General features: G+C 42.9%; 1 protein-coding gene across 4 annotated transcripts in view; it reads left to right on the top strand.

Moving 5' to 3' along the window:
* The window catches only part of LAMA2 (laminin subunit alpha 2), a 477,652-nt gene that overhangs the window by 123,996 nt on the left and 331,486 nt on the right, over positions 1-22,170 (top strand). The gene's annotated exons all lie outside the window — the stretch shown is intronic.

Genomic DNA, 22,170 nt, shown 5'->3' with positions numbered 1-22,170 from the left:
ACATGACCTTGCATTGCTGTGTATACTTCTCTGTAATTTTTAGTTTTCTTTTGTATTTTAGTTTCTCTTCATCCTGATTCATTCTTATTTTTGTTCCAAAAACATAATTAAAACAATAACAACTTATCCTGATTGCTGGTTAAACGTATTTTGTGAAATATTTCAGGATTAGGCAATTAACAACCTGGACTTATATCAGAGATTCACACACAAAAATAAAAATTAAAAAATGGTTCAACATGTCAAAATCTCCAAACTTTAATTACTTCTATATGTAAAAAAAAAAAAGTTAAATTCAAACAGTCTTAGTTTTTTGTAGCCATGGCAGATTCAAGAATCTCTTCATGCACACTTGCAATTTTATAAAAGTATAAACTGATTGCTAATAGATTTAATCCACAGTCAAATCTATGAGCTTCAGAGTTGAGTTTAGTGCAGGGGTGGAGATCCTGTAGCCCTCCAGATATTTTTGAACTCCAAATCCCATCAGCCATGGTGAGCATGGCAATGGTCAAGGATGATGGGGGTTATAGCCAAGCAACTCTAGAGGACTACAGGTTTCCTACCTCTGCTTTTGTGGACACAGCCCTCCTCCAACACATACCTGGGTCCCATCCCATATCTACCATCTGATGAGTCAAGAAAAAAAAGTTTGTATTTTGATTCTGTAATTATATTTTCTGCCTTTCTGAAATTATGCCATTACAAATGTCTTCCATGCTCTGAAAGACCCCCTCCTTTTTCACTATTTTTGTTTAACATAATATCCACCCTGAAGAAATATCCTCCAAAACTTGTTACTGTTACTGTTTTGTAACTTTTTTATTTGACCCTAACAATTCTTTCATTATTTTGATTTTTAAAATTCTAATAAACAAGCACAGCTGCAGGCATTTTATAAATAGATCAAATCACTTCAAAGCTTTTCTTTTCTGGCCATTTTAACTCCAAACCCATGAATTATCTTCTCAAAGTCAACCTCACTTGAACATTCACACTCAATAAACAAATACCTAAGTGGCGTAACTTTTCTTGTCACATAGTAGAATGCCTGCAGTTTTTGAAGAGTACTAGCTTGCTGAAACTTCTTCCAACTTCTGCCATAGTCATGGAAAATGTACAAAAGAATCCGCATGGCTATGCACACTTCCCTGAAAATTAGCTGTAGTTGTTGGGTTTTGTTTGTAAATTTAATTTTAAATGGTACATGAGCGTAATGTGTACTCTTTTTTTTCTTTTTTTTTTAAATGCAGATTTCTCCCTCTCTCTCTCTCTCTCTCTCTCTCTCTCTCTCTCTCGGGGCAAGAGGGAGATACAACATTTCACCAGGATCCCCCCCAATATTATATATATATATATATATATATAGAGAGAGAGAGAGAGAGAGAGAGAGAGAGAGAGAGAGGTAGATATGTATTCATCTATATTTTGGGCCTGTGAAGTTTGTGAGCAGTACCAGTTTCCACTATCTCTTGAATCAATGTCCCCAGTTATTATGGGCTTTGTACCTCCTGCCTATTGACCCTTCTCCTGTCTGTGTACAAGGAATTCCAGCTGGCAGTTCCTGAGAGGGCATGCCACATAGATATTTGTGCTTTCCCTTTCTCTCAAACAACAAGCCCTAATTTATCTGCAGAACTACACTCTCTTTGTTCTAGGGGAAGAGCCCAGGCTACTAACATACTGTTCAGAAATGTTGCTTATTTTGCCCCTAACACTACTTCTCATTAGATTTGGCAAATATCACAAGATTTTTGACAATAAGTGCATAGATACAGGGAAATGAGTTTCCATAAATACCCTCAAGCGTGATCTACAACTTAGTTCCAATTGTTCCCCTCATGGCAATGCTGTTGCAGACTAGCCCCAGTAAAGTGTACCCATATTCCTCTGTTTCTGACTTGTTAGCGGATGAGATCCTTGTGCTACCTATTTGAATGTTCATATTTTTGTATTATTCAATCTCACATATCCACAGAAAAATAATACCTAAATCTTACTTCAGTCTTTGAGGGAATAGGCATAGAACCAGAGAGATGGTATTGTGAATGACTTTTTACTGATATTGGGCATGGCTACACCAGCCATTAAATCTGGGCAGGTCTTGGGTGGGTCTCTGTGCGTCCATATGATACACAGGGAATCCTGGGGGCAAACAGGGATGGCCACAGGCTTTCCACAGGATATTAGGAACAGTGGAAAAACCAATGTTTCCTGTAGTCCCGGGAGCATTCTGCGGACCACAGCTGCTCCCACCTCTTCTTTTCCTCCCTGGGTGTAGTGGGTCCCTGAAAATGGGCACTGAGCTGTATGGGGATGCTCCATGCCCATGAGGGGGCGGGGTGGGGAGCTGGTTCATTATTATTATTTTTACCTACTTTTCTGTGGAGCACAATTGCGCTCCTTGTTTTAAAAATTCCAGGATGTCGTGCTGCCATTTGGATGCTGGGGGAGGATCGTGGAAGCAGGTAAGTCCATGATCCTTCCCCTAAACCCTTAGGTGTAGACAAGCCCTTTGAGAAGTCACTTTCTGTTGACCATAGATACTGCAATATGATAGGTTGAGGGTGTCATAGCCCTTGGGCAAGGTTGATGTGGAGGTGAATTAACCTGCTCAAAGTCCAGCTGTAGGCCCTGTGCTCTAGGCAATGCACTTCAGATCCAGAAACACTCAACAGCCATTTTTATTGTTATATACATGAGAGAAGACTAGACCCTGAAGAGTCATATGCCAGACAACTCCAAGGCCTGCACAAAGAGGATACAAGAGAGTCCCATCCAAGGCCTTCATAAAGGAAAGGAAAGGTAACACTTAGAGGCTTCGTCAAGACATGTACACATATACATATCATAGACAGGATGACTGGAGGAGGAGAAGATAACTTTTAAACAAGACATTAGATGCTTTTGTGAAATATTAACCTTGATTTGTGCCACAAAAGAACAGGTAGCTAATTCAAACTATAGAGCATTGGTGTGATATGCTTCATCATGCTCTTCCTTAGGAAGTGTGCTTTGATCTGCAGTACCTGTACCCTCTCTGCTGTTATCAATGACGTTTTGTAAATTAGAATAGGGGTACATTACCCCTTTTCCTAAACAACTGTACAGTCAAGAACATAGTAAAGTTAAGCACACTCTAATAGGGTAAGGTAATTGCACTGAACAAACAGTGCAATACAAGACCCTTTTCATATCTGGAACAGTAGGGCCCAATTCAACATTGCCATGAAACTGAAGCCTCTTTTCTGTGGTTAATTCCGATGTTGAACCGATAACCTGAACACAGATGCAGAGCAAATAATGTTACCTTCTATGGGTTTTTCTCTCTCCAGCACCACTACCACCAATGGGAAAACTACTCCTTCACTGGGCAAACCCACCTATGGGGTTCCTTGTTTTAACAAATGTTTATATTTCAGGGCCTAAGGAAATCTCTGTCACTATAATCCAAGCTGACTCTCTTCTCCTGCCACCAATTCTCTCAGAATACTTTAAAATCTCCCAGTAGCTTGGTATAAGAGGCTTAGGTATGAGATGGGCATCAATACTAGAGACAAGATGAACTATTAAACAAGGCAATTTATTAAAGGGATCTTTTGTGCGTAAGAGGATACTAATATTTACTTTGAGATTTTCAAAAGTATGCTTACTGACAACTCATAAGAACTCTAGATATGCTGTTGCTGCTACAAGTCTCTTAATGACTAAATTATTATTATTATTATTATTATTATTATTATTATTATTATTATTATTAATTTATATAGCGCCATCAATGTACATGGTGCTGTACAGAGTAAAACAATAAAATAGCAAGACCCTGCCACATAGGCTTACATTCTAATAAAATCATAATAAAACAATAAGGAGGGGAAGAGAATGCACCAAACAGGCACAGGGTAGAGTAAAACTAACAGTATAAAAGTCAGAACAAAATCAAGTTTTAAAAGCTTTAGGAAAAAGAACAGTTTTTAGCTGAGCTTTAAAAGCTGCGATTGAACTTGTAGTTCTCAAATGTTCTGGAAGAGCATTCCAGGCGTAAGGGGCAGCAGAAGAAAATGGACGAAGCCGAGCAAGGGAAGTAGAGACCCTTGGGCAGGTGAGAAACATGGCATCAGAGGAGCGAAGAGCACGAGCGGGGCAACAGTGTGAGATGAGAGAGGAAAGATAGGAAGGAGCTAGACAGTGAAAAGCTTTGTAGGTCAACAGGAGAAGCTTATATTGGATTCTGAAGTGAATTGGAAGCCAATGAAGAGATTTCAGAAGTGGAGTAACATGGTCAGAGCGGCGAGCCAAGAAGATGATCTTAGCAGCAGAGTGGTGAACAGAAACCAACGAACTGATGTGAGAAGAAGGAAGGCCAGTGAGAAGAAGGTTGCAGTAGTCCAACCGAGAAATAACCAATGCATGAACAAGAGTCTTGACAGAAGAGACAGACAAAAATGATCGAATCCTGGCAATATTATACAGGAAAAAACGACAGGATTTAGCTACTGTCTCAATATGAGGAATAAAGGAGAGCGAGGAATCAAATATAAAGCCAAGACTACGAGCTTCCTTGACTGGAGTAAGCGTAACATTATTGACAGTAAGAGAGAATGGGAGATGAGGAGAAGGTTTAGGAGGAAAAACAAGCAATTCAGTCTTTGCCATATTAAGTTTCAAACGACGGTGAAGCAACCAAGCTGAGATATCTGAAAGACATGCCAAGATACGATCGTGAACATCAGGAGAAAGATCCAGAGATGAAAGATATAATTGTGTATCATCGGCATACAGGTGATATTGGAGGCCATGAGATTGAATAAGTTTACCCAAGGGCAACATGTATAAAGAAAACAACTACGGGCCAAGCACCGAGCCTTGCGGAACCCCTACTGAAAGGGGAAAAGAAGAAGACGAGCTGCCATTAGCCAACACGTTGAAAGAGCGACCCGCTAGATTGCCATGTAGATTGTCCATTGGTTGGCCTTATGACAGTTCTCTACCTTTGAAGTTAAGCACTACATAGCTGAGCTAGTAAGATGGCTTGATGATAAGTAACAGGCTATTGCAGTAGAGCAGTAAGCAACGGCATAGGCGGGCACAACACATTTTATTAGGGCATGCACCCAGGGATTATCATTTTTTTAAAGATGAACATTTATTGAATACTCAGTCATAAAGGACATTATTTTTATTCATTTATTTATTAAATGCTGTAGACACTGATGCCCTACTCCGCATTCAGCTTGCCTGACCATTGGAGGGCCATTGCAGGTGATTGGGGGGTGGGGGAATGAGGAGATGATGCTCCTCAAGCCCCAGCATTGGAGGGGCTTTGTAGTGACACTGGCCAGAGGAGGGGCTTAACTGGTGATATTAGCCTTTGGGACCCTTCTTCCTGGACTCTTTGAAGTCTGGCTTCCAGTGGAGTGATTCTGTTTTGCTCCTGCCAGGAGCAAGTGTGCTGTTGGGGGCAGCTACAGCAGAGCAGCCAGAGGAGGATCGTGCTGCATCTGGATCCTCCTCTGGATCCCAAAACAATGCCCCACCCCCCAATTTGGCCCTTAATGCTTGAGACATTAGGGTGTGCCTTGGCAGATGTCCCTGCACCTGGTAGGCATTGTCAGCTGGTTGAAGAGGCTTGAAGAGTTGCTAATGTGTACTATGCAGCTGTGTAGATGGTGAATGGCCAGCAGTGCCCAGCACAGGCATTTTTATTTTATGTATTAATTTTTATCCCAGTCCCCCCACCCCTTGCGAGGAACCCATAGTGGCTTACATGGTCTTCCTCCTCTCTATTTTATCCTCACAACAACTCTGTGAGGTAGGTTAGGCTGAAAGTCACCCAGTGAGTTTCATGGCTGAGCGGGATCTCCTGACTGCAGTTCAACATTCTAACCATTACACCAGACTTGCTCTGGTCTCAGCAGCGCTCCCAGTGGCTGCTGTTGAAAGTCAGCTGCTACGTGTCTCCACACTGCTGACATATCAGGCTTTGCTACGGCCTTCAAGTTCTACAAGTAAGGGGTAGACTCCCATTCCTTTCATTTCTGTCAGTCAGAGACAGCAGCCTGTTCCTTGCTAACAAATTATGTTACCAGATGCCTTTGCTGCTGCTAAATGTTTTTGGCTCAGGATTTTGTTTAATTCAGTGTTCTCTATCTTCCATCATACAACTAAGTCTCATATTTTTCTTGCTGCCAGAGTTGTAACATGCTCTTCAGTCAAGATTCTATCTCATCATAGTTTTTTCTACTTTAGTTGCTACATCTTTTAAGAACTTGATATAGCTTTCCTGCTTTTTTCCCTGATAAATTTGAATCATTTGCTGTGAGAATCAGGAATGGTCACTTTACATAATGAGGCAGAACACAACTACTGTAACTGCATTCTCTCATAGCTTTGTACTAATATGCTTAGGCTGCACTCCATAAACCAATTATTCTTGTGCAACCCTATTCAAAAATGTCATATTTATGCTGCCATTGCATCCTTACCTTATTCTTTCCTTCCATTCCAAATTTTCATGTTTCCTTATTGACTTTCATGGGGAAATGACTTTGGGGTGTGTGTCTACGTATGTACATTGATGTGTGCACAGAGGGGAAGATACCCCCTCAAGGATTCTTAGGGTAACAGGTTCCTTGGTGAGGGTGGGATACCCGCGCACTGCCATTTTCAGATGTACATGTTTTTTCCTCTCCTATGCAAACCAGTGGTGATATTGATAGTCTGCACAGGGTGGAGAAAAAACCCTGCATTCCCCCAAATGGCTAAGTGGAGACACCCCCACCTCCAACATACACACCCTTGAGGTCAAAGCTTTCACTGTCAGGATTAGTAGGGACTGCACTGCAGGCGCTTAACAGTGGGGCATCTGCCAACGTTCCAGAATAGTCTGAAGCTTTGGGATCAGCCCACTTTTCTTTTGGCTTCATTTGAAGCTGATGCACATCTCTCAATATCCAGTAAAAGTTAAATAAAAATAAAAATGTATTGCTTTATTTAGCATATGAGTACTCAAGGCAACGTACAATAAAAATGCAAGGATTAAAACACATAAAAATACAAAAACCCAAAGCAGGTGTTAAAACTGGAGACCAATGATATTAATCCTCTTCAGACAACGAGCTAAGCCACGGTAGTTAAGCATTTTGAACTAAACATTATGGCTTAGCGTCTTGGGAGAATCATGACTTAACATGTCAATGTGAACCATTCCCAACCATGGTGGCTACATAAACACAGTTTAAATATGCTCACTAACTATTTGCTGCAAAAGGGTTAGCGGTCTAACCATGGCTTAGCGTGTTGGCTGAAAAGGCCCTAAAGCAGACAGTGGAATTAACTATTAAAAGCTTGGTGGAATAATATGGTCTACACCAGCCATCTAAAGGATACTAAAGAGGAGGCTGGCCTAACCTCCCTTAGGAAGGTATTCCACAAGTCAGAATGCTGCCAGACAAAAGGCCTGGTTACCGACTGCAACCCCTCAAGGATTCTTGGGGGTTGTTTGTTGCTGTTTTACTTGGCCACTCTCTTTCAGTCAAGCTGATGAGTGGAGACTAGAATATGCAATGTGGTCCACCACTCTATGGAATGTAAATAACTTGGCATAAATTCAACAAAGGACTTATGGAATTTTTTTTTCCAATCAAAGGCTGAAGTGGAAACAAAAGAAGAGTCTGTTAACTACTGCATATCTCAAAATGAGCTTTGTGCGCTATTTTATTAAGTACTTGTGTTCCCTCTAGAAAATCTTCACATTAATAAAGCAAAAACAAAAGCCGCTCTCATAGGAGTTTAACTCAGAATTTCGATTATTTTCTGGGGTTTATTGTAATTTTCATAAATGGTTTAGCTAAAGATATGCAGTGAACAGATGGATTAAATGTATTCTATACTATTCCACACAAGATACGCATATTTATTCACATGTGCATCCCAATCCGGCATGGGCAATATGGTTAATAGAAACACATTTTATAGTAGTACTAGCTGATATACCTGGCGTTGCTTAGTCCCCCTAAGATATATGTCTGAGAGGTAATCATCTTAAAATAGTAGGCCAATGCTAGGCCTGTGAGTTAACTTTTAAACAAATTAAATTTGTCCCCTCTCTCACCCTCACAACAACCCTGCAAGGTAGGCTGGTGCTAGGCTCAATTCTGGTTGCTTTAGAAATGAGTGTTTGCCTGGCTGCTTTAGGTACTAGTTTCCCATTGCACTAGTAGTGGGTTTTGCTGGCAAAGGGGCAGCGTTGGATACGGTCCCTTGGGTTTAAATATAGAGTTAAAGACACTGGATGAGGAACCAAACAGTTTGCTAACAATACATTTGTCCAGGGAAAGCTATAATCTGAAACACATCTTCCTGCATTTGGAACCAATATGGCAACCATTATAACAGCTGAAACAATGAGCCATGAATTCTTCTAAATGCCAATGTCAAAGGTGGTTTTTTTTAAAGGCTGAAGAAAAGCCCCTTTGGTAATGGGAAAGTCTTAGTTGTCAGGGGGGAAGGTCACAGAGCTAAAGTTCTGTTTTAAATGCCCTGGATTAACCTTAGAAAAAATGAATAGTTCAGAAGGGGATACCTCTTAAGCATGTGGAGCATGTATCTCTATCACACTGAATATCCATTATCCACAGCTGAATTGCCCTCACAGCTCTGGAACGAGACAGTAGCGTTTCAAGAAGATCATGGCTGGGCATGAGCATTTCTGCAATGCTAAATAACCACTGGCAATGGTAGCACCTATGGGATTAAGGGCCAGAGCTCCAAGTTCACAACTTCTGTTTTCTAGACAAGCTTGCATCTTGTGGCAGTGGCCAGTTAGTTAAATGGCTCTAAAAGGGAGCTTATCACTGGCTATATGGAAGCTCTGAGCTCAGAGGCAATATGCCCGTGAGTACCAGTTGCTGGGGAGCAGGAGCCAGAGAGGGCTACTGCCTTCATGTCATGGTTTTGGGCTACCTAAAGACATCCGATTAGTCACAGAGATAAGCAGGTTGGTGAACCTTCGGGTTCTTATGGGGACAGAGCTCCGTTACCTGAGAGGAGCAGGCAAGAATCTCCTGTCAACCTGGCTGAGGATTCCTTACAATCCCAAATAGAGTTGCTTGGTTAATGATTTGAACATGTACTTCAGGATGAAGCCTACATTCAAGGTTTAAGAATGAATCACATCATTTATTAGAGGAGCATTCACCGAACAGAGTTGCAACAATGAGAAATGGTGACAGATTTCCTTCAGAAAAAGGCAGTCCATTGTTTCCAATTGCCTGTCTTGGTGATTTCAATCATGGCTCTATTCTATTTCCTTTGCTTAACAATGTGTGATAGCAAGTCACAGCAAACAGTGCACTTCCTGGGAGCACTGCTAAATTAATGCTAACCTGCCACCTGGCTGATCTTTAGTGGATGCTGCCATCTTTAAATCAGAACTCTGAATATAACCTAACTACTGGAACATTTAATTTTAGTGCTTCACAGTTCTCTTATTCTCATCTCAGTACTCTATGACCCAATAATATGTGCGGCTAAAGTAATACAAATGCAATTGGACATCTTTAGAACAAGTAAGCCATTTATTCCTTGCCCTCCTTCCCCACTAACTGGCAGTTGAACATAGAAAATGGCTCCCCATGATAATGAATCAGAAAGGTGCTCTTGTAAAGTACAGTTGTTTCCTGTGGTATTCAAACAGGGAAAGAACCTTCAATTACTAAGCACTCCAAGCTGACCAATTTGTTTCAAACAAATTCATTTTGTGAGAGGGTAAAATATACTCCAGCTGTATTAAAACTGCATTGCATTGTTTGCTATAAATGACATCCATTCGTCTGATTCAGTGTGGCTGTAACAGGCTACAGTTCACTCTGTCATTTAGTGGGAAAATGAAGAGAATAGGGGTTATTATTTTGGAAGTGGCAGGAAAGCGACTTAGCAACAGCAACAGCAGCAGCAACAACAACATTAACAACAGCAGTGACAGTCTGTTCTTGCCACTGTACACCTCAGGAAGTCTATACGATGTATAACCAAGTTTCTGTGAGTGAAGAGATCAATTGTTACCCAAGGCAACCATCAGTACAGTCACTCTGAATATTCACATTCTGCAGATCTGAATAGCCAGATTACAATGTCTATGTTAGAGTTATACTGTACTGGCTATTTTGCAAGACTCTAGAGAGAAGGCAGATTTGCATCCTACTCATTCTAAATTCATATCATGTGCTGTAAATACTTGGTCCCTACACAAGAGCCAGTGTGGTGTAGTGGCTAAAGTGTTGGACTGGGACTCGGGAGATCCAGGGGGGGGATCTACACTATTGCTTTTAAAGCGCTTTAAAGCACTTTGAAAATGTTTTGAAACCTCTATATGCAGTGTGTCCTGGGTCCCAACAGTTGTCAAAACTGTTATAAAGCGCTTTAAAGCGTTTTAAAGCAGTAGTGTAGATCCCCCCCAGGTTCTAGTCCCCACTCGGCCATGGAAACCCACTGGGTGACTTTGGGTCAGTCACAGAGTCTCATCCCAACCTACCTCACAGGGTAGTTGCTGTTGTGAGGATAAAATAGGAGGAGGAGGAGGAGGAGGAGGAGGATTATGTACGCTGCCTTGGGTTCCTTGGAAGAAAAAAGGTGGGATATAAATGTAATAAATAAATAAATAAATAAATAAATAAATATTCAGCTCTCCAATAGGGCAGACCATCTTGACTGACTGGTTTGTTGCTTGTATGGAAGAAACCAAAAGTACAGAATTGAGAGCTGGGCTCTCACCTTTCAATGTTAAGCAGGCTCTACTGACATTTCTGCACTTGTCATTATTTCCAATTAATTCTAAACACCTTTCTGGATGATTCAACAGAGAAAACGGGGGGTGGGGCGGAGTTATGCCCCTTTTACCTTTATGAAGTTTGCTGGCTTATTTAAACACATGTTTGTCAATAATTTTTTTTTAGACATTTGCCTTTTAAAAACTTATTGCTCTACACTGCTGTGTGCTTGTATACTATTGAATGCTGAGAAGGAGAAAGTAGTTTGCTACTGGATTATATAACAGAACTTGTGATCATATCACTTCATGGATTTATAGTAGCATAAACAAATGGTCATTCTGGCATTTGCTTTTCTTGTTCTATTTCACTTCTGCTGCAGTAAAGCAGCAGAGAAATGATAAAGGATGGAAGTTCTGATAGGAGCACAAGGAAGTGTGAAATAACAAGCAGTGGTGGATGTTAGATAATGAATCTGGCAGATCTAGGGCTCGACATGAGATGTTGATGAGCCCATTGGAACTGATGAGGTGTGAGGCTGTGGTAATTCACATGGTTATTTGAATGGAGAGCAAGATGGACTCGTTGTGGTTTGACCATGTCAAATGGGATACTTCAAGATCTGCTATGTCAAGATGCTCTCTGGTACAGGGCTACGGGGGAAGCCAGGAGTTATACAGGTCAGTTTCTCCCATACAATATTGCAACGATGGAAAAAAGATAGAAAAACAACAACGAATAGGAGTTGATCAGCAGTTCTACTTTCTCATCTCTAAGATGAATTTCTAGAAAATCTATTGGGCAATTGGAAATTGAAGTGGTTATTCATGGTCCCTCATAGTCCAGTGCTTTCTCACTTGGTTATTGCAGTTCAGACACTGGATGTTGTTATATGCAGGTTCTAAATCAACTTGCGATCACATCACTCCGTGGATTTATAGCTGCATAAACAAATGGTCATTCTGACATTTGCTTTTCTTGTCCATTGTCATATCAAATGGCATCATGGAGCAGTATCCAATACTACCACTGTATAGTCCTGCTCATTCATTGCACCAGCAACTCATTCTGACTGATAGCACAATGGGGAATTAGCTTCCTAAAGTAACCCTGAAAATGAGTGGAAATGCTCAATTCCAGATTGGGGCAAGTCAGTAGAACCTGCACCATTCTAGTAACGAGAGTTTCTGCTCATGTTTAAGACCCAGTAGTTCCCTGTTGTGCTACTGGTAGGTCCTGCTTGTGCATGGACACAACAGTATGCTGATGGAATTGATAGAATTTAAAATTGTAATAATTTTTGATGATGTGTAGCGATAGTGTAAGAGATGGAAATGATACATTGTGTGGCATGGCATTGATGCTTGGCATGGATGGGTGAATATGGAAGAGTTTTAAAATAGCAAGAACACAAGTAATGCTTCTTTTATGAAATAAATAACTACAATAAATTTGGGGATACTATGTAACCTTCAGTTTTAGCAAGTCCACATTTATGAATAGTCATGCTAGATGGAACAACTGTTAGGTGGATCCACAGATGCTACAGAATTGGACTCAAGAGTGCTTATCAACAGTACCTTCTAATGCGAGGTACTGGTTCCCCTCTATTCGGCATTGGTTAGGCCTCATCTTGAGTATTGTGTCCAGTTCCGGGCAACACACTTCAAGAAGGATGCAGACAAGCTGGAGGAGGTTCAGAGGAGGGCAACGAGGATGATCAAGGGTCTGGAAACAAAGCCCTCTGAGGAGAGACTGAAAGAACTGGGCATGTTTAGCCTTGATAAGAGAAGACTGAGGGGAGACATGATAGCACTCTTCAAATACTTGAAAGGTTGTCACACAGAGGAGGGCCAGGATCACTTCTCGATCATCCCAGAGTACAGGACACGGACTATTTGGCTCAAGTTACAGGAAGCCAGATTCCGACTGGACATTAAAAATAAAAAAAAAAACTTTCTGATTGTTAGAGCAGTACAACAATGGAACCAATTGCCTAGGGAGGTCATGTTCTCCCAAACTAGAGGCCTTCAAGATGCAACTGGACAGCCATTTGTCAGGTATGCTTTAAGGTGGATTCCTGTATTGAGCAGGGGGTTGGACTTGATGGCCTTATAGGACCCTTCCTATTCTATGATTCTATGATCTGTTTTGTTTGACTGAATGTGGGCAGCTCATAGCACTATAGATGCTAGCCGTGCCTCTGAGGGCCTTGCTAGACCTACCTGTTAATCCAGTCGGGAGTAGGAGCGAGCCCACGCTGCAGCTAGTGTGGACCGTCGCCCCAGTCTACAATTGACACGCAACGGGGTAAAAGAAAGCCCCGTCATGTCGGCCATTTTTTTGAGGTAAAAGGGGCCATGTGCGCAGGAGCGCACCAACGACAAAGGTAGGGTTTTTTTTAAAAAAAAAGGGTTCCCTGTTCCCTCTGCCCCCGATTTCCCCCCCACCATGTCCAATTGATCCCCCCTGCCCGCCCGCCCGCCATGTCCGATCGCCCCCTGCCTGCCCGCCATGTCCAATTGCCCGCCTGCCCGATCGCCCACCCGCCTGCCATGTCCGATGCCCCCTCTGCCCCCCCAGCCACGATCTCCCCACCCTGGCTCCTCTCTTCCCCCATCTCTCCCGCTGGGTCAGCTCTCCCCCCCGGCCCCCATCTCTCCCCCCCATGATTCCCCCTGCCCAATGGGCACAGAGGCTTCTCCTGGCTACTCGCGAGTAAGCTGCATAACCGGGAAAAGCTGCCAAATGGACTAGACCTTCCGCAGCCCTGGGCTCAGGCAGGGCTGCGGAAATACTGGGCCACAACCGGTGCCGGTTATCCCAGGCCAAGGGAGGGTTTAGCCCGGGCTGACCCCAGGATCCCTTGTGTGTCATTTGAACGCACAGAGGTGAGCCCGGTTATCAGCCCGGGCTAAACCCTTGTCTAGCAACGGCCTGAGTCACAGATTTAAGAGTGAATCAGGATGAGAGTGGTGATCAATGATCACCATCAATGGAGTGGTGAATTACTGGTTTCAGTCTTGGTTTGGATGGTTTTAAACCAGTTAAACAAAATCATGGAACAACTATCAACAGCTATTAGCCATAATAGTGAAGTGGAACCTTCATGTTCAAAGGCATGGAAGTTTTCTATTCCAGTTGCTGGCGGAGAGCTATTTCCTACATACCTTACTTGTTGACTTCTTGGAAACATCTGACTGGTCACTGTTCAAAAAGGATGCTAGACTTATCCCACAGGCCTTTTGTGAGTCCTCTCCAATTTGGGTCCCTCCAGGTGTTTTGGCTGACAACTCCCATCAGTTCCAGTCAGCATGGCCAATGGTTTTTGATAGCAGGGATAGTCATCCAAAATATCTGGAGGAAACGAGGCTGGGGAAGGCTGCATTATGATTTTATTCTCAATCCAAGTTTGTTGTGATTAGAGCTAGCTATTCTCCTTAATAGCAAGCGTACCAAAATGGAAGTAGATTTCTTGAGCTTAATTGTTTGCTACTAGATGTGTACAAGTCATGGTTAAAGCACAGGGATGGTCATTAAGAAGAAATGCTCCATGACATAGCTTTGTGCAGCACTAACCAGTGCAGCACTCCTCTTTGCATAATTTGTTGAGTGAGGCCATCAGCCTGGGACCTTCCTTAAACATAGTATTAAGACAGTAACATTCATTGCCACTGGATTGCCTTTTTACATAGCTCTCAGAATTCTCCATTGGGAAACCCCTGAAGTACTTAGTCACAGTAGCTGTGAAATCTCCATTTTTCCCCTTTACTTATTTTAATTCCAACATTGAAAAGGCTGCCAAGGCACCATGAAAAAGAAAAAGAAAAAAGGAAACAGCTTTAATTATTTCATCTGTTCCACTTTGTAATTATAATATTCCAGAACTTCATTTGGTGTGAATTGGCAGCATTCCATTGAAAATGCAAGCTTTCACCAACTAACGATATGGAACGCTGTCTTCTGGTTTCCCACAGTACAATTTCCTTCATTGTTTTTCACTTTTTTTTGTCGTTCTTCACTCCCAACTGCAGAACTGAAAACACTGAGTTCTTCTTCGTAGTCTCTGTGCATCACACAAAATGGGCTCTGTGCCTGCGCGGAGTCTCGATCGGGAAAAACTTCTATAGCTGAGGCGTTTTTGGCGGGAACCCCTCCCCCATGCACTGAGTGCGCATGCGCAAGCTGAGGGGTTCCCGCCCTGAAGCTCAGTTCTCTTTCGACCGCCATTGTGGTGACCTCGTTGGGAAATTCTCTGTAGGAAATAAATTGTAAGAGGCATTTTATTCTTCTTCTTCTTTCTATCCTTCTCATATTTCTTCTTTATTATTATTATTGTTATTTTACAATTTTTTCTTTTCCTATTTTTCGCGAAAAAGCGAAAATGCCCGAAAGGGCGCGTGGCCCTCAAGGTCCCGTTCAGGAAGTGTACCAAGTGTGGAAGTAAACTTCCCCCCTCAGACGTACACTCATTGTGCCTTTTGTGTTTGGGTGAAGCACATATTGTCGAGACCTGTTGTTTTTGCCAAGCCTTTTCCAAGCAAACACGACGACACAGGTCAGATAGGCTAAAAGCCCTCCTTTGGAGCAAAGCCTTACAATCAGTCGAAAAACCCTCGACATCGACTTCCAGCACTATGGAGCCTGTTGAAACCTCCCCAAAACCTCCCCAACAGCCAGAGATACCTGTGACGCCTGGGAGAAGTGTTACACTTTCTATTGCCAAACGATTAGCAAAGAAGGCAAAGCATACTGCCTCAAATCCGGAGGAGCGCAGGAAAAAGAGAAATAAAAAAATCTCTTAAAAAGAGTGTGCCGAACCCTACTCGGCCGTCTTCTCCTCCTCCGATGACTAATATACTGATGCTGACGGTCGATACTGTAAATCTCCCTCAGCATCGAGGAATGATCCTTTGCCACAGACTTCGGCGGCCGAGTCTTCGGCATCAATGCCGACACTGGCACAGCCTTTACCACCGCCGCTATTGCTGTCGCCTATACCAGCACTAAGGCCACAGTCAGCACGGGGCCCAAGGCTGACGTCAACGTCTGAAGGGGAGATAAGAGATGTATCTCCAGCCCCTATACCGCCTGGACAGGCGCGAACTGAGGACAGACGTTATAGACATGACTCCCCAGACTCCATGTTTTCGGGTCGCTCAGGGAGAGACTACTACTACTATGATAGACCACCACTGCCGAGAGACAGGTCCCGTTCACCACACCATGAGAGATGGGAACGGCATTCTTACAGAGACCAATATTATGGTCGTGATATGTATTACCAAAGACCTTATGAAGGACAATGGGGATATTCTCCCCAAACCTATTACACCCGACTGCCATATTCTACGGGACACCCACAGGCTGAGCCTGTAGCTAGACCTTCAGCTACAATGCCTAACCCTCAATCCAGTCTTATCGATGCCAGCACACAACCAATGCAACCGCCTTCATTGCTACCTCTCAGTCTACAGGCATCCCAACCACAGCAACCAGAACCACTCATTCACGTGCCAATTCCTAGAGTGAATTCTCCGTCGTCCCCCCATGACGATTATGAATCTGATTCTTCTTCTTCGTCATCAGCACGACCATCTATTGCCTCCCCAGACATAGAGGTTGCTCCCCAAGGGGGCATCTCTCCATCAGAGGATTTGGGCCATTTCTCTAACCAAATTATTAGAATGGCTCAGGCATTGGGTCTCCAAGTCGAACAAGCCGCGTCCACTGTACAGGACCCGGTCTTCGATTCCATCACGTCCGACACCTCTAAACCAGTGGCCATTCCAATGTTACCAGCCTTGCTGGAAACTATTAAACAGTCTTGAAAGTCACCTTCAACTGCTCCACCGACTTCAAAAAGATTGGAGGGGATGTACAAGATCCAAAACGCAGATGTACAGTTCCTCTTTGAGCACCCGCCTCCGAACTCCATCGTCGGTGAGGCATCCCACGGCAAAAGTAGGCACCAGCATTCCTCACCTGTAGACAAAGAGGGACGTCGTCTAGACCTTCTTGCTCGCAGGTTATACACCTCCTCCTCCTTGGGGTTAAAGATCACAAATTACCAAGCAGCAATGTCGAGTTACCAACTACTACTCTGGGACAAGATGGGAAAATTAATGGAACACTTACCTGAAGATAAAAAGCATTTGGCCAGACTTTTCCATTCCGAAGCATCACAGCTGTCTTGTCAACAAATACATTCTTCAAAACACCAAGTTGACTGCATAGCAAAAACTCTCATGGGAACCATAGCGCTCCGTTGACATGCTTGGCTCCGCTCGGCCGGCCTTTCTCAAGAAGCTCGCTCTAGAATAGAGGACTTACCATTCGACGGTATCGGGCTTTTCAATGCCGACACCGACAACTCGCTCGATACCGTGCAAAAGGCGAGAACTACATCCCGCCGTATGGGGTTCAACCAACCCCAACAACAACAATTCCAACGTCGATGGGTCCGCCTGCGTTCCTCATATTATGCCAATAGGCAACAATACCAACAATTCCAACCTCACCAGCAACCACAACAACAACAACAAACGTTCCAGCCACGTAAGCAATTCTCAAATTACAGAGGCAGAATCACCTCTCGGAGGAACGACGCAGGTTTTAAACAGCGTCTTTGATTTTTTACCCACACCAGTAAATGATTTCCCCATTTTCTTTGATGATAGGCTCTCCCACTATTTCCATCAATGGGAGACTATCACTACCGACTCCTGGGTCCTCTCTATAATACAGAGAGGATACCGTATAGAATTTAAAACCCTCCCTCTTCTCGGTAACATAAACATTACACCACCTACAACACCCTTACTCCAGGAAGTCCATATGCTCCTTGGTAAAGGTGCCATCAAATCTGTTCCATGGAGTCAACTTAATAGGGGTTTCTACTCAAGGTACTTTACCGTACCAAAAAGAGATGGAGGACATCGTCCTATTTTGGATTTACGTTTATTAAATTTACATATTGCAACCAGAAAGTTTAGAATGGTTTCCTTGGCTTCTATTATCCCATTATTATTGAAGGGACAATGGTTCGCTTCTATTGACCTTCGCGATGCCTATTTCCACATCGCAATGGAGGGCACATACCGAAGATATTTACGTTTTATAATTGGCCATAACATCTACCAATACAGAACTCTCCCTTTTGGCCTATCCACGGCCCCAAGAGTTTTTTCAAAATGTATGTCTGCAGTCTGTGCCCACCTTCGTCTCAAGGGAGTAGAAGTCTATCCTTACCTTGATGATTGGCTTTTGGTAGCACCAACAAAATAACAACTACAAAATTTGATTCAAATTACCTGCTGGCCGATTTCCTAAGTCGATCCCATCATCTCGCACACGAATGGCAGCTCAACAGGTCCGTGGCCAAAGTAATTTTCCAAATGTGGAACATACCAGACATCGATCTTTTCGCCACACGGACAAACAGGATCGTCCACAGTTTTTGCAGTCGAGCAGGTCTAGGCAGGACCTCCCTGGGCGATGCCTTCACCTTGCAATGGACAAATGCCCTTTTTTACTCATTTCCCCCATTTCCCATCATACCGAGGGTAATCACCAAGATAATTGCCGACAAGACCAATTGCATCTTGATCACTCCCTGGTGGCCGAGGCAAACTTGGTTCACCTCACTTCTACGGTTGTTGAACGGCCAATACCGCCGGCTTCCACTATCACCAACATTGCTGACACAACAACAGGGCAAAATCAGACACCCCAGTCTTCAAACCCTGAGGTTAACAGCATGGTACATCCAGTTCGCCAATCCGACGTAATCTCCACTAGTTTAGAGGATATCCTAGATGCAGCTAGGAAACCATCCACTCGAAAATCGTATACACAGAAGTGGACTATCTTTGAGAAATTTGCCAAAGATAATAATTTCAACCCTTTGTCTTCCACCATAGATCAAATTCTTACGTTTCTTCTATCTCTCTCAGACAAGGGTTTATCTACATCCTCCATACGCATGTATCTCTCAGCAATCTCAGCAGTCCATCCTAGTATAGAAAGTTCAACTGTATTTTCACATCCTCTGTCAAAACGTTTTTTGAAGGGACTTAATAATTTAACCCCACCAATCCGTTCCCATATACCATCCTGGAGCATTTCAGTGGTACTCAATTTATTAACCTCAAAACCCTTCGAACCACTGGCCACAACGGACCTCCGGTTACTCTCCTTTAAGACAGGCTTTTTAATAGCAATTACTACAGCTCGGAGATCGAGTGAGCTTGTGGCTCTCCGTATAGATCCTCCGTATCTAACTTTTCATAAGGATAAGGCCATATTAAGACCTGACATAACCTTTCTACCGAAGGTCGTTTCAGAGTTCCACCTGAAGCAGGATATTGTTCTTCCTGCTTTTTTCCCCTCTCCATCGTCACAGATGGAAGCCACTCTTCATACACTCGATGTCCGTAGGACCTTAGCTTTTTACAAACAGCGTACAGAACCTTTTCGCAAATCACCCTGTTTATTTGTCTCCTACTCTGGACAACATAAAGGCATGCCTATTTCATCGCAGAGACTTGCGAGATGGATTGTTGAGACTATCAAGTTGGTATATCAACTTGCCAAACTCCCTTTGGACGCCAACGTTCGAGCCCATTCCACCAGGGCTATGGCTACTTCGACAGCCTTCGGCAAAGGCGTTTCCATCCCTGACCTCTGCCGTGCTGCGACTTGGTCGAAACCGTCGACTTTCGTTAAGCACTATCGCTTGGATACGAGAGCGAGAACCGACTGTTCCTTCGGGAGAGCCGTCCTTTCATCGATACTGACATAACGACACCGACCCACCTCCGGTAAGTCAGCTCGCTAATCTCCCATTTTGTGTGATGCACAGAGACCACGAAGAAGAAATGCAGGTTGCTTACCTGTAACCGCAGTTCTTCGAGTGGTCATCTGTGCAGTCACACAACCCACTCTACCATCCCCACTTCGGTGTGTTATGTATAGTAACTTTGTTTACTTTCTTAATGATGTTGCTATATAAGTGTAGCTACAATTGGGGTTACATCGATATTGAGTTATTGAAGCTTTTTGTTCGGTATCCATACCAACACATAGTATTATGTAACAGCACTTGTTTTTCGGTATCGATGTCTCCATCGATACTGACAGTTTTTATTACTCTCGGTCCCGAGGCCACAATGTCGGTTTCAAGGAACTGAGCTTCAGGGCGGGAACCCCTCAGCTTGCGCATGTGCACTCAGTGCATGGGGGAGGGGTTCCCGCCAAAAACGCCTCAGCTATAGAAGTTTTTCCCGATCGAGACTCCGCGCAGGCGCAGAGCCCATTTTGTGTGACTGCACAGATGACCACTCGAAGAACTATGATTACAGGTAAGCAACCTGCATTTCCTTTTTGCACCTTGTATTTCTTTAGAATCTCAGAAATGCGAATTAAGAGGTTATGTACACCTGCATTAACTTCAGGGGCATCATACTGGAACTGGAGAAATATCTACACCTCCTTTCCTCCAGGAAAACTGTGTTGCATATTATTAGGCAATGTTCCACTGTGCAATCATAAAGAAATATTGATTGACTGAACAGGATCTCTACACTGGAACCTGATTACCTTTCAGTGTAATGTTCTTTGTTATATCATGAATGGGTTGGCAATATGTAAAATGCATTCTGGAACGTCATCTTCCACTTTCCACACGTGCTAAATATTTTGCTCAGGGTCTCTATGTTATTCACAAGAGTTTACTACATTCTAGATTTGCTTCATTTTGAATAAAATCCCTTTAGTTTAATTCTTCTTACTGAGATGTATACTTTTCCATCTGCCTCATTTTTTTCTGGGCTGGAATAAAGTCTGATTTACAAAGAAGGATAAATTATTAGCACATTCAAAGCTTCATCAAATATAGCTGTGTTTTGAGTCTCACTCCTGGCAAGTAGGTTAGCTGAAAATAAATCCTTTGTAAATTAGTTGGAAAGGCTGGTGAAAGCACAAACCATAATAAGTGTTGATTAAATGTTCCTAATCTGCTTATATGAGAGCAGTAGTCATACGCTGCAGATAGAGATCATCATCAGAATGCCCAGGGTACGTGTTTCACAGAGGAAATAATTTTATACTGGGCTTCAGATCAATATAAAAGCCAGTTGGGGCCTGGCTGAAGGAGCCATATTCCATGAAGGTGGTAACAATCCTGTGGTAGCTTGCTGAGAGCCAGTGGAACAGCCTTCCCTAAAATGGTGCCATCCAGGTGGTTTGGGCTACAACTTTCATAATCCCCAATCATGCTGGCTGGGGCTGATGGGAGTTGTAGTCTAAACATCTGGAAATTATCACATTGGGAAAGGCTGCAATAGGGCATCTTGGATGGCATGGTACAAGTCACATTCTTCTTTCTCAGCATAACATCTCATAGTGTTGTCAGGTAAAAATGGAATGTAATTCAGTACAAGTTACTGTGTTCCATGGAAGGAAGGTGAGATTTAAATGTGTAAGCTAAATATAGCCTTCTGTGAGTGTCAGATATCTGACAGCTATAAATAATAACATTGTGGAAGATGGATTTGCAAACACACACACACACACACAAACCTCCACTTTCTTATGATGTCCAGATTTAAAGGATATGAATTCTGCTGTGAAATTATCAAAGGAAAATTAAAATATGATATCTGAAATTAATTATTACTTCATATCATACAGAAGGTATGCAGCTTATATATTAAATGGAGAATGATATTTTTAACCATCTTCAGAAAAAAGTGCTTTCACTGAAGTTCTTGTCGTACGAATATACTACAGATTCAAAAAGAAATTATGGTCAATCAAGGTCAGCATAGACATAATGGTGGCTGTGTCTCAGCCATGGTTAAGAACTTGGAACAGCTGTAGGGCTGTACACTCCTCCCACCCTAACGCTTTTCTTTTGTGTGCCAATTTCCCAGAAGTCTAACTTGAACAACATTCTTATACACATTAGCCATATCCACTCATTGTCATTAGTACAATAACCCTATCCATTTTGAATATCTTCAGTCCAGAGTCTACGACACATAGAATAAGCAGTCATTGTTAGAGATGGTGGGTACAACCCATCACATTGTAATGTGTGTAGCATATGAATCTATTCCCACTGTCATTGCTGTGCCAGCACTCTTCCCCAGCGCTGTGCCTCAAGCTCTTTCATGGCAGATATGTGCAGTGCCAAGGGCTTGGGCAACTCTAATAGGGATAGGGATGCAGTTGGGCCAACCACAGGGCCCCCACTTTAACTTGTGTGCTAGGCATTTGTCCCAGAGCTGGAAACAGCAGGGAAACTGTGCTGCAACAATAATCTATATTAATGCAGAATATTTCAACAGAGAGAGGACTATTGGCTTCCTGTCTCATGTATGGAAAGTTGCTGTAAACA

The sequence above is a fragment of the Elgaria multicarinata genome, chromosome 4 (genome assembly GCF_023053635.1).
Source record: "Elgaria multicarinata webbii isolate HBS135686 ecotype San Diego chromosome 4, rElgMul1.1.pri, whole genome shotgun sequence".
Lineage (NCBI taxonomy): Eukaryota > Metazoa > Chordata > Lepidosauria > Squamata > Anguidae > Elgaria > Elgaria multicarinata.
The sequence above is the reverse complement of the archived record's forward strand: the minus strand, read 5'-3'. Positions and strand labels throughout refer to the sequence as shown.